We start from the raw sequence: 12,178 nt of genomic DNA, 5'->3' as shown, positions 1-12,178 counted from the left end.
TAAAATACTGAGATGTATACGTGATATCATTTTCATGATGATAGGAGTTAAAGCACGTTATTAAACATGAGTTTTACAGCGCAGCGATTGTGCACGACCATCGATGAAATTATTTATTGCAGCAGTACTCAGGGGCGGCTCTAGGCTTATGGTGGCCCTGGGCAGAAAAAGAATCGGTGGCTCCTTCGCCGCCAATGTCAATATGGTATCTTATGCATTGCGGATGGCCACGTCAGTTGCGGACACTGGATAGCCGCCTCGTGCTCATGACACAAGCATTTAACTTTTGTCGAAATTTGCCGCTGCGTTTTTAGCTGTGTCGTTATTTTCTCTTTCTGTTTTATATTCAATGTATATTGGCGTGGCCCAAGCAGCTCTTGCTTTTCTTTCTCCAAGTAACCGATTGCCATCTGTAATAGATGTTAAGCCATCTGTAAACTTAGAGCGCTGATTCTTTAAAAAGTTTAAGGAACACTGAAATATCTTCGTAGTACATGTTTAATTATTCAATCCTTCCCAGTCCCAGTGAAGAATATAGATTATTTAAATGAAGTTAAAGTTTTACCTGTATAATATAATAAACATATTTTGCTGAATTTCATCTTAAAAATGATATTGTCATCATATGTGAATACGCGCTTTATAAAGTGGCTCAGGTTGTGAGATATTATAACTGTAGTGCAAGTTTACAGTGAGGTGATTGTACTTATAAATCCTAACAGTTCTACAAGGAGCACTTGATTGAGTGCATTTAAAGTTCTTGGGATGAAACTGTTTGTGAACCGCGAGGTCCGTACAGGAAAGGCTTTAAAACATTTTGCAGTGGCTGAGACAGCGTGTCCTTAAAGCTGTATACCGATAATTCTCTTTCCGATCAGCTGCTGTTGTGATTCACACTCAGATACAGTGATATAAATACTCTGAGTGGTGCAGTGAGAGTAATATGGAAAAAGATGATCCGCTGTGGCAACTCCTAACGTGAGGAGCTGAAAGAAGAAGAAGAAGAAGAAGAAGAAGGAGAAGTGAGAGTAACAACGCTAAAGCAGCTCTGGTATTTGGCATACTATGGCTGTTCCCTGGACCATTATATTGTAACGAGTTAAATACAATCAGATGCATTACACTAATAAACAATATGTGGTTAGTTTCTGTGTATTTATAAAGCTGCGTCATGAAAATAAAGAGTAATCACACAGGAACAGTACCATTGCTTTGACGCTGGGTGCCGCCAGTCTGCAAAACCGAGCGGAGAACTTGCGTACGACAAGGCATGAGGTACTGTACGCTTTACGCCAAGTGTAGGTTTTATACATCGCGATTTGAACGTGGAAACGTTCTTACGCAACATTTCTGTGCGTACGCACCTTTTATACATGAGGCCCCTGGTGTTTGCCTAGATATTCAATGGTACACTGTAGTCTCGTTCTAAGGTTCTTCTTGGATTGCAAGGCTTTTTTCCTGGCACTCCCATGGAGGTGAATTAGGCAAAGATCATAAGAGGGGGGAGTCAGTCATATGGGTTAGCAACCGAACAGTTGGCTGGCACAATAATAATAAGCTTGGCCTAGGGTGCAAAATAACTTAGCATTAGCACTGGGCACACTTTGCGTGCAGGTCAAATTTATGTAATGTCTTTCAGATTGCATATGCATGCAATACTGCAAGAGATATGTGCAGGTCGCAGGATGAAATTTTGAGTTTCTTGGAGACTTCTTTTAGTATCAAGTAGTCACCTCCACCTCTTGTGGAGAATTTGCTGGGTCAGTAAATCCTCAAACAAATTAGCAGCCATTTGAAATCAACAATGAAATCAGCACCACTTGTAGATAATTTTCCTTACAGTGGAATGATTGATTTCAAATAATTTGGTGAATTTTTAAATACCTGGCCAGACTTCATGGAGTCCACAACCTTCTTTCTGTGAATTTTAGAGAGCACCTTTGATCTTGTCATGATGACACCTCAGTCGACAATAGCAAAAGACCACCAGATTCTCGATATCTGACGTTTAAGACAGTCAGGTCCACCTGCTTACTTCCTAAGAAGGTTCTAATCATTGGAACACCTGATTCTAATATGATGGATTTAAAGAAGTGATAAATGTAAGGGTGGACTTACTTTTTCCAAGTGACCATATCTGCATTTATGTTAATTTAGATTATGAGAATGAATACACTGTCTCAGTTTGAGGCATCATTTATTGAAGTTTATCATACTTATCTGTAGGCATTGTCTGAATGAAGATCTAATGTTTACCTGTTGAAATATGTTGAGAAAGTCAACCATTTCCTGTGTGTATTTAATTTTTCACATAACTGCTCTTTAAGTGCTTCATCATCTTGCTTTCTATTACTCATTCATGCTTACACACACACACACACTCCTCCTGTGCATGACTTCTCAGGATGGCTTGTGAAAGGGTCTCTTCCAGGCTCCACCTCTTCTGATAAGATCGATCTCTCTCTGCTTCTTTCTCTCTCTCTGTCTCCATACTCTGTTTCTCTCTCTCTCTCCTTCAGGTCCATGTGGCCCCTCAGTGTCTGAATTCCTGATAATATGGTGGAGTTATAATTCTAAATATGTGACACAGCATACTAAATGAATGTCAATGAATGTCATGATTTGTTTTTAAGTCTTGCACTGGACCCTTTCCCAGCTGGGATGCCATAATGTTAGGACGGTATGGAAGGAGGCATAACCCAGCCGGGATTGGAGCTGTTTCAACATCCCATACAAAGTGAAAGATTAATGAAAAATAAGGGGGAGCTGGGATATCAAGAGTAGTTCTTCCCCCAGTATGATAAACGGTAGTGCTCCTCTGGTGTGGACCCAGTAAGGATGCCTGCAGTGATGTATGGGAGTCGTAGTCCTGAAGGACAATATTGTAGGGGTCCTTGAATGCCACCAGGGGGTGCTGCAGGGAGGGGGACTTCCTTCTGACCCATCAGTGCTTCCATTGGTGTGGCATAGCAGGTCCGCAGCTTCATAAATGGGAGCACATTTTTAATAACCAAATAATGGAATGGCTGGCCCAGTCTCTGTGGGTGCACGCTCGCACAGATGCAGGAAGTTAGTGAGGTAACTGGAGCGAGGTGTACGTTGGGTTGGGGGTCTTCTGCATCCCACCGAGATAGATAAGGAGAGCCGGCACGAGAAGGAAAAAAAAAATGACAAAACAAAATTGGAAGAGAGATGAGAGGCGGTCAAACCAGCAGTGTCTCCGTCACCCTATACTCTGGTGTGGTCTAGCAGGTCCTCAGCTTCATAAATGGTAGCCAGTTTTTTTACAGTTTTTCTGAATTGCTAAAACACATTTCCTAAAATCTGAACTCTTTGTCTCAAAACACTAAACACATACTCTAAAATTCAAGCTACACTCACAAAACCTTCAATTGTCTTGTAAAACCAAACATTTGACCCAAAACTATTTTAACTTTACTCAAAATCAAGCACTACTGTCAAAAACCACACAAAACCAGCCAATGTGCAAACACAACTTAGCAACGATTACACACTACATAAATAGATACAAAACACTGTGGGATAGCGGGAAAATAATATTTATTTATTTATTCATTTATTCTTGTACTCACATTTTAACAAAAAAGAACTGCAGCAAAAAAGTTATATATATATAAAAAAATATATATATATATTTTTCCAGCATATTCAGATCATTTATTCTGCCTCAGCATCACGCCTCTGTGCTGGGTCAGGCCACAGGACTTCATCCACATCACATGCTATGGTCTCCCTTGCAAGGCAATGAGGAAAGAATTCTTTAGCAGGCCAATTCCAGCCCTGGCGAGATTCCACTCCTATCTCACCACATGCTCCATTCACTGCTTGAAATAGATTTTCCTGTGTGTAAGGGTTTCGGCTGTATACTTCCATTGTCCATGCCAAGAAAAACTCCTCAATAGGGTTCAAAAAGGAAGAGTATGGTGGAAGAAACACATTCATAAAATGCTGCTCATTGTGAAACCAATCGCGTATTCTTGGACCACGGTGAAAGCTCACATTGTCCCAAATGATAACATACATGGGATGCTCTGCCTGCTCGCGATCTCTCTGCTCAAGCAAAACATCCCGTAGATTATCCAGGAATGTTACTAGAAGTTTGGTGTTGTATGGCCCAACAGTAACATGACTGTGGAGAACCCCATAATAATAATAATTCTTTGCATTTATATAGCGCTTTTCTCACTACTCAAAGCGCTTAGCAGTTGCAGGTTAAGGGCCTTGCTCAAGGGCCCAACAGGGCAGAGTACCTATTGGCATTTACGGGATTCGAACCGGCAACCTTCCAAATGCCAGTGCAGATCCCTACCGTCAGAGCCACCACTCCGCCCCATAGCTGCTGATGGCAGCACAGATAGTTACATTTCCACCACGCTGGCCAGGCAGTTCAATAATGGCATGTAGACCAATGACGTTGCGACCTCTTCTCCTTTTTGCTAGATTGAATCCAACTTCATCCACAAAGATGTATTTATGAGGCCTAACCATTGAGTCAAGCTCAAAGATTGTCTGTACACAGTGACAACAAACTACATTTAGTTCTGTAAGTGACACAGTATGATGTATACATGTGCTGCATCCCAGACAATACAGCATACATTCTAGTTCTGAGTTTACTGTAACGCTTTACTTACTTGCACATATTGACATCGTTGCTCTTTCACTCTCTCACAGTTTCGCTCAAATGGTACCCGATAAACTTGTTTCATCCTTATCTTGTTGCGTTGCAGGACACGGTCAATTGTTGACAGACTCACACCATTTATTCCCTCAAAATGTATGTTGTCTTCTATAATCCGCTGCTGTATTTCACACAGTCGAATTGCATTATTTTGACGGACCATCTCCACAATAGGGGCGGCACGGTGGCGCAGTGGGTAGCGCTGCTGCCTCGCAGTTAGGAGACCCGGGTTCGTTTCCCGGGTCCTCCCTGCGTGGAGTTTGCATGTTCTCCCTGTGTCTGCGTGGGTTTCCTCCCACAATCCAAAGACATGCAGGTTAGGTGGATTGGCGATTCTAAATTGGCCTTAGTGTTTGTGTGTGTCCTGTGGTGGGTTGGCACCCTGCCCTGGATTGGTGGCTGGGATTGGCTCCAGCAGACCCCCGTGACCCTGTATTTGGATTCAGCTGGTTAGAAAATGGATGGATCTCCACAATAAGTGTCTCTTGGTGTTGTGAGCACATGTGTGTTTTTCCACCCTCATGTGGCCGTCTTTCAATTCTAAAAAAATACCATTTAGTTATACAGTAAGTATACTTTATATATATATATATACATCTATGTTTTCAGTAAATGTTTTCAAACACAGTACCATGGAGATTGTCCCCTTACTGAGACAAGTATACTTTTTACCTGTTTTTTTTCTCTGAAGGTCCGGATTATAGCAGCCACTGAGAACCTGCTTAGGTTTGGTTGTACACGTTGCCCTGCCTCCCTCATAGTCATGCCATGCACCAGAACATGATCTATGACAGTTGCTCGAATGTCATTTGAAATTACAGATCTTCTTCTTGGTCTTAGTCCTTGCCAACCACCTCTGACACGGACTCCTCTTCCTCTTCTATTGTATTGCTCCATTGTTGGATCCATTCATGCCATTTGCATTTCACTAGGCTTATATACTGTTTACTAATTGGGTTCACTGACTGGACACATGTGTTTATAATTTTGAATGGTAGTGTGGAAATGATTTGTTTAACTTCTGTAGCCTGTGTGCACCATTCTGGGTACAAGTGCACCACACTGCTAAATGTGTTTCGTGTTTGAGAATGTGTTTAGACTTTTGGTAAATGGGAGATTCAGATTTGCAAATTGTATCCTAACCAAATGAATGGTGTTTAAGATTTTGACAACTGTGGGATTGATTTGATGAAAGAGTTTTGGTAGTTGACAGTTTAGTTTTTACAATGGGATTTAGTGTTTTAGCAATTCAGAAAAACTGTAATAACTGGGGCGAAGTGCATGGGTTGGGGGACGGATGGTTTATCTGCCTCACTGGCTTTTTGCGGTGCATGAGGGAGGCGCTGCACCCCAGAGAGAATGATAAGGAGAGCATGAGAAGGAAAATCAAATGACAAAAAAAAAATTTGAAGAGAGATGAGAGAAGGTTAAAGCAAAGAGAGAAAGAGAGAAGCAGGCAGGAAGACTGGAGAGAGCGCTAGAGTGTGAGCGACCAAACGAGTGACGAGGGAGAGAGTGAGAGAGAAGAGAGACAGAGACAGAGAGAGAGAGCTGGAGTGTGAGCGAGCGAGTGAGTGATGAGAGAGAGAAAGAGAGAGAGAGAGAGAGAGAGAGAAAGACGGAGAGAGGGAGAGACAGAGAAAGAGGGAGAGAGAGGTAGAAAAACGGAGAGAGAGCTGGTGTGTGAGTGAGCGAGTGAGTGACGAGAGAGAGAGAGAGAGAGAGAGGGAGAGAGAGAGAGAGAAAGAGAGGCCTCTTCTGATAATACCTCCCTCTTTCTCTCTCTCTCGGAGGTCCATGTACCACCAGAATTATTATTCCAAAAATGCCACTAATTGGCACATAAGCATGGAAGAGTTGAGAGATGTCAATGTTATGGTCAAGCCTGGGTTCCTCCCCTGGCTACTGTTTAAAGTGCGTTGTTTTGTCTTCCTTGTGCTCTTTTTATTATAATTCATTGTTTTCTATTTTTTATAATATTGTTATGTAATTTTGCTGTTTGTCTAATCAGGTATTTATATCAATTTCATTTAATTTTTGTTTATATAGTTACTGTGTGTGAGAATATGTTCTGTGTTTTGTCTTGGTAGAGTATTGTAGCGACCCGTGGTTGAGTCTTAAAGTTTTCAGAGCCGTGCACTTCCCCCAAGCTGGTCGGCCAGCGAAATGCCAGCACCATGCACGCAGCTGTACCTAGCTCAATAAGCCAGCGAGCACTCGTGTCCCATACACCGCACGACTCAGAGTGTCTCGGCAATCATTGCTTAGATGAAATCTTAGCAATAACACAGCTCTGTCCTGTTGTATCTCTTTATTAAGCAGATAGTCAGAAAACAAAGTTCAATCTCATTGTATAGCCATTTCCAGGGTCATTAACGAAGCCACCTTTCTCATTGATGGTAACTATTTACAATTTAGTAACCCCGGACGGCAATAACCCAAACCCACCCTTATCAGTTGAACACAAACACATACAACAATTTCAACAGGAACAATAATTCGATTGCCTTGCTAATTTAACACAACAGTAACTTTTACATAAATTACCCACAATGCATCATGCCGCCAGCGCTGGCTGCCGGGTCGCTACAGTATTATATTACTCTACTTTCCCCTTTTGTATTATTAATGTGTAGCCTTTGTCAGAATGCCTCAAATCTCCCAGACTTACCACTGTTTATAAGGTGTTGTACCATATAATTTCTCCCCACCTTCCCTTCTACATGTATAACCTCAGGCAATTAGGTGTAGTAAAAGACAAGCAGGAGTTAAGTTACAATTTAAATAATGTATCATTGATAATATTCATGAATAATAACAATATGCAAAGTACATTTGAATATTGGCAACCATAAAGCCTCATAAATGCTGATGTGTTGTTTCAGGCAGCACACAGACTTGTTAGTTACTTAAAATTTCTTTAGTTAAGTCATCATTTGTGGTCAGCTTTCTTCAGAACAGGCCACATGCCAGTCTCAATATGGCTGCCGAGCTGTGCTCTTCATTGTGTTGTCCTTTTCAGTTTATGGTGTGTGAGATGATCTTTCATCAGTTTGGTAAAAGAGAGAGGGTGAGGTAAAGCAAGCAAAATTATAGGTTTTCTGTCCAACCCCTAGAGCCAATAGGGCATCGTGGTTCTTAAAGGCTTTTGATACAAGACAGTTCCAAACAGCCATACTTCAGACCAATGGGGGGACGGAATACCTTCAAACCTGCCCTCCAAACGATATGTTAAGGTAAAGCTTGGCAGTTAGGCAGTCTGGCGTTCCAGTGGGGGCTGACTGGGAGTCCTGCAGAGAAATATTAGCCAAATTAGCCAAACTTGTTTGAGGCACTTCACCCCAACCCTGTCGTAAAACTACAAAGAGACTCAGTCCTAAAAGGGGGAAAGGGGTTCAATAATGTAACACTAATATTACATTTGCTTTGTCTAAGTCACAAATAAAGACATACAAAATATTTATCAACTTGTACACAAAATTTCACATCACAACACTCTGTTAAATTCTTGTGTTTTGCAGTTGGATTGCCAAGAGGCGCAGTTACCTGTCCATCAACAACAACATTTATTTATATAGCACATTTTCATACAAAAAATGTAGCTCAAAGTGCTTTGCATAATGAAGAATAGAAAAATAAAAGACACAGTAAGAAAATAAAGTCAACATTGATTAACATAGAATAAGAGTAAGGTCCAATGGCCAGGGAGGACAGAAAAAAACAAAAAAAAAACTCCCGATGGCTGGAGAAAAAAATAAAATCTGCAGGGATTCCAGACCACGAGACCGCCTGACCAGTCCCCTCTGGGCATTCTACCTAACATAAATGAAACAGTCCTCTTTGTATTTAGGGTTCTTACGGAAGGACTTGATGATGATGGTCATGCAGACTTCTGGCTTTTAGTCCATCAATGCTGGAGCATCATGATGCTTTGAGTAGATGGTTGTGGCACAGGCCGCCACCAAAAAGAAACTGGAAAAAGAAACAGAAGAGAGAGTAGGGGTGTAGGGGTCAGTACGGATTTTAGAGCCACTATGAATAGTTATTACGAGCCAACTACGCCGCATAATCAGGCCGCTTTTTAAATGATTTTTAAGCACAGAGGAAAAAATAAATATTTGAAAAATCCGTAATTTAATAAACCACCAAGAAAAGTAACATTGCAACAATGCACGCTACGAACCAACATACAATTGCCCGTGACTGAAAACCGGAGGAGCGCCGTCGCACTTTCTCCTTCCAAAGCGAAGGACGGGGTTGAACGGCGCTCGTTCAGTACGCACTGCCCCCAACTCCCTACCTGAGTCGCTTTCGTCTGTGTACAGTCCACACACACCTGTGAGTCATGTTGACTGTTAATTTTCCAAACACCGCCTCAGTTGGTTTCCACGTTGATTTTTCATTGTTCTTTGCGGTCCCAGCTGCTTTTTTTTTATATATAATCCACCAAGTCACCCAACCATGGGGGGCTTTACAAAGGGCAGGGACGTAATCAGTGCGAGCGTATGACCCGCACGTACTGGGAATTTCTCGTTCGTGGGGAACAATTGGAAGCCACGGTCTCCATCACGAATGGAGTTCAACGGCTTCCCTGCGCCGGGTAGACACACGTTGATCCATTCAGTGTAGGGCGCGTGCAGTACCGGACATACAAGTGCATCACAGACCTGTTAATGCTCAATCTCACGTGGCTGAAAGCCACTTGTCCCTCTAACTATTTAGCAGGTGGGAGTCTCGTTCGTTTTCGGAAATAACCAGCCAAATCGCTCCACTAAGTAAGAACTGCCATGCACCACCACCCACAGAATCGAGAAAGAGCTATCAATCTGTCAATCCTGTCCGTCTCCGGGCTGGGTGAGGTTTCCTGTGTTGAGCCAAATGAAGCGAAAGGCTCCACACCTGGTGGTGCCCTTCCATCAATTCCTTTAAGTTTCAGCTTTGTAACCATACTACCCCCGGAACCCAAAGATTTTGGTTACCCGGTTGGCTGCCCGGCGGGTCATGGGAATGACGCAGCCGGATCGCCTGTTGCGGTGCCTGCATTGGTGAAGCAGGTGAGACGGTAATGAAACAGAGGCACAGGGCTTATTGGTTTTTAAAGACTGCTTCCTTCATTGGGTTTTAACCAATGCACGGGATGAACCAACACACAATTGTCCGTGCGGCGCTCAAGGGTGGAACGGGAGGAGAGGAGAAGGACATCCACTCCTCTCCCTCCGTCATGCTAGTCTGCTGGTTTCTCGTTCAGTATACACTGCCTGCTCATGTGCCCACCTCCAACTCGTCACTCGAGTCGTTGTACAGTCCAGATGCACCTGTGACTCACGTAGACTTTTCATTGCTCTGTGCGGTTTTGGCTGCCTTTCTATACATAATCCACCAAGACACCCGACCACGGTGGGAGGGGGGTGTGTACAAAGTGCAGGAGTATCTAAGAAGACACATGTTTGTCGCGGATGCGAATTGCTGTATGTGGCGTGTAAAACAGTTTGCTATAGTGCACGCGGTTGTGCGTCGTAACTGAAAACTCGTTTTTTAAAGACTGCTCACTTCATTGTGTTTTAACCTCAGTTGTAAAGGAACGTTTTAAGGATCCCATGGGATACCCCTCGCAAACAGTTTTACACGCCGCATATGGCGATTCACCTCCACGAAACATGCCTCTATTAACAGTCAACGTGGGTCGGAGCTGCATGTGACCTCTACGACAGACGAATATAAATGACGCCGGTTTTTCTGTGTCGTCGCGCCCGAGTTGGTGGGCGTGGCTCTGTGAGTTGTCGTCGTATCCAATGGTCTTGGAGTTGGTGGGCGTGGCTCCTTCCTTCCTTCCCTTCCGGCGTGCTTTTCATGGTTGTCTTGCCTTAGTGAATTATATATATAGATAATGAATTGAACATACAGAGTATCAGGATTAAATTAAATTGAAGTTATGAGAAGCCCATGTTACAGTAATGTGTTTTCAGCAGTTTTTTAAACTGCTCCACTGTATTAGCCTGGCGAATTCTTATTGGCAGGCTATTCCAGATTTTAGGTGCATAACAGCAGAAGGCCGCCCGCCTCACCACTTCTTTTAAGTTTTGCTTTTGGAATTATAAGGAGACACTCATTTGAAGATCTAAGGTTACAATTTAGAATATAAGGTGTCAGACATTCCGATATATAAGATGGAGCGAGATTATTTAAGGCTTTATAAACCATAAGCAGAATTTTAAAGTCAATCTGAATGACACAGGTAACCAGTGTAGTGACATCAAAACTGGAGAAATGTGTTCGGATTTTCTTTTCCTAGTTAGGATTCTAGCAGCTCCATTCTGCACTCGTTGCAAGTGATTTATGTCTTTTTTGGGTAGTCCTGAGAGGAGTGCGTTACAGTAATCTAGTCTACTGAAAACAAACGCGTGAACTAATTTCTCAGCATCTTTCAGTGATATAAGAAATCTAACTTTACTTATGTTTCTTAAGTGAAAAATTGCTGTCCTAGTGATGTGATTAATATGCGATTTAAAATTCAGGTTACAGTCAATAGTTACCCCTAAGTTTTTTACTTCCGTCTTGACTTTTAATCCTAATGCATCAAGTTTATTTCTGATAACCTCATTGTATCCATTATTGCCAATCACTAAAATTTCAGTTTTCCCTTTATTTAGTTTGAGAAAATTACTACTCATCCGTTCAGAAATACAAGTAAGACATTGTGTTAGTGAAATGAGAGAGTCGGTATCATCAGGTGCTATTGATAAGTACAGCTGTGTGTCATCAGCATAGCTGTGGTAACTCATGTTGTAACCTGAGATAATCTGACCTAACGGAAGCATGTAGATTGAGAAGAGCAGCGGACCCAGGATAGAGCCTTGTGGATCACCATATAGGATATCATGTGTCTTTGAGTTGTAATTATCACAACTAACAAAGAACTTTCTCCCTGCCAGGTAGGATTCAAACCAATTTAGGACCCTGCCAGAGAGGCCCACCCATTGACTAAGGCAATTTCTAAGAAGTTATGTGTCACAGTTACACAGTTATGTTCACAGTTATGTGTCTATAAAGGCCTGCTGGGAATTGAAATCCAGTTTACTTTGAATGTGCTCTGGTGTTTGGTGGAATTGAAATTATTGTGATCTTTGCGATTCAGTTTTTTTTTTTGTTTGTTTGTTTTTCAACATCTTGTGGCTTTCGGATTGTGTTTTTTTTGGGATTTTTTTTCGAAACCATTGTGTATTTTACTTTCTTTTTTGTTAATTAACATCTTTCTGTATAAGACTCTGTGGACTTGTCTTTCCTCCTCCCAGAGTTTAAATGGTTTTCCCTCTGGAGAGACATATTTCAAGATTTTTGGGACTCTTTTGCTATTGTGTTAAATTTAAAAGTCTGACCTCCCTTCAGAGGCCTAGACAGGTCTGAAGCCTCCTATTTTCTTTGGGACCAGGCTTGCCTTGGGGTGAGATTAATTTTGTAGGCTATTTTGGAGGCCTC

General features: G+C 42.1%; 1 protein-coding gene across 1 annotated transcript in view; it reads left to right on the top strand.

Moving 5' to 3' along the window:
* Window positions 1–12,178, top strand: part of LOC120515027 (riboflavin-binding protein-like) — a 68,873-nt gene that overhangs the window by 43,933 nt on the left and 12,762 nt on the right. The gene's annotated exons all lie outside the window — the stretch shown is intronic.

Source organism: Polypterus senegalus, chromosome 14, assembly GCF_016835505.1.
Source record: "Polypterus senegalus isolate Bchr_013 chromosome 14, ASM1683550v1, whole genome shotgun sequence".
In the NCBI taxonomy this organism is placed as follows: Eukaryota; Metazoa; Chordata; class Cladistia; order Polypteriformes; family Polypteridae; genus Polypterus; species Polypterus senegalus.
The sequence above is the reverse complement of the archived record's forward strand: the minus strand, read 5'-3'. Positions and strand labels throughout refer to the sequence as shown.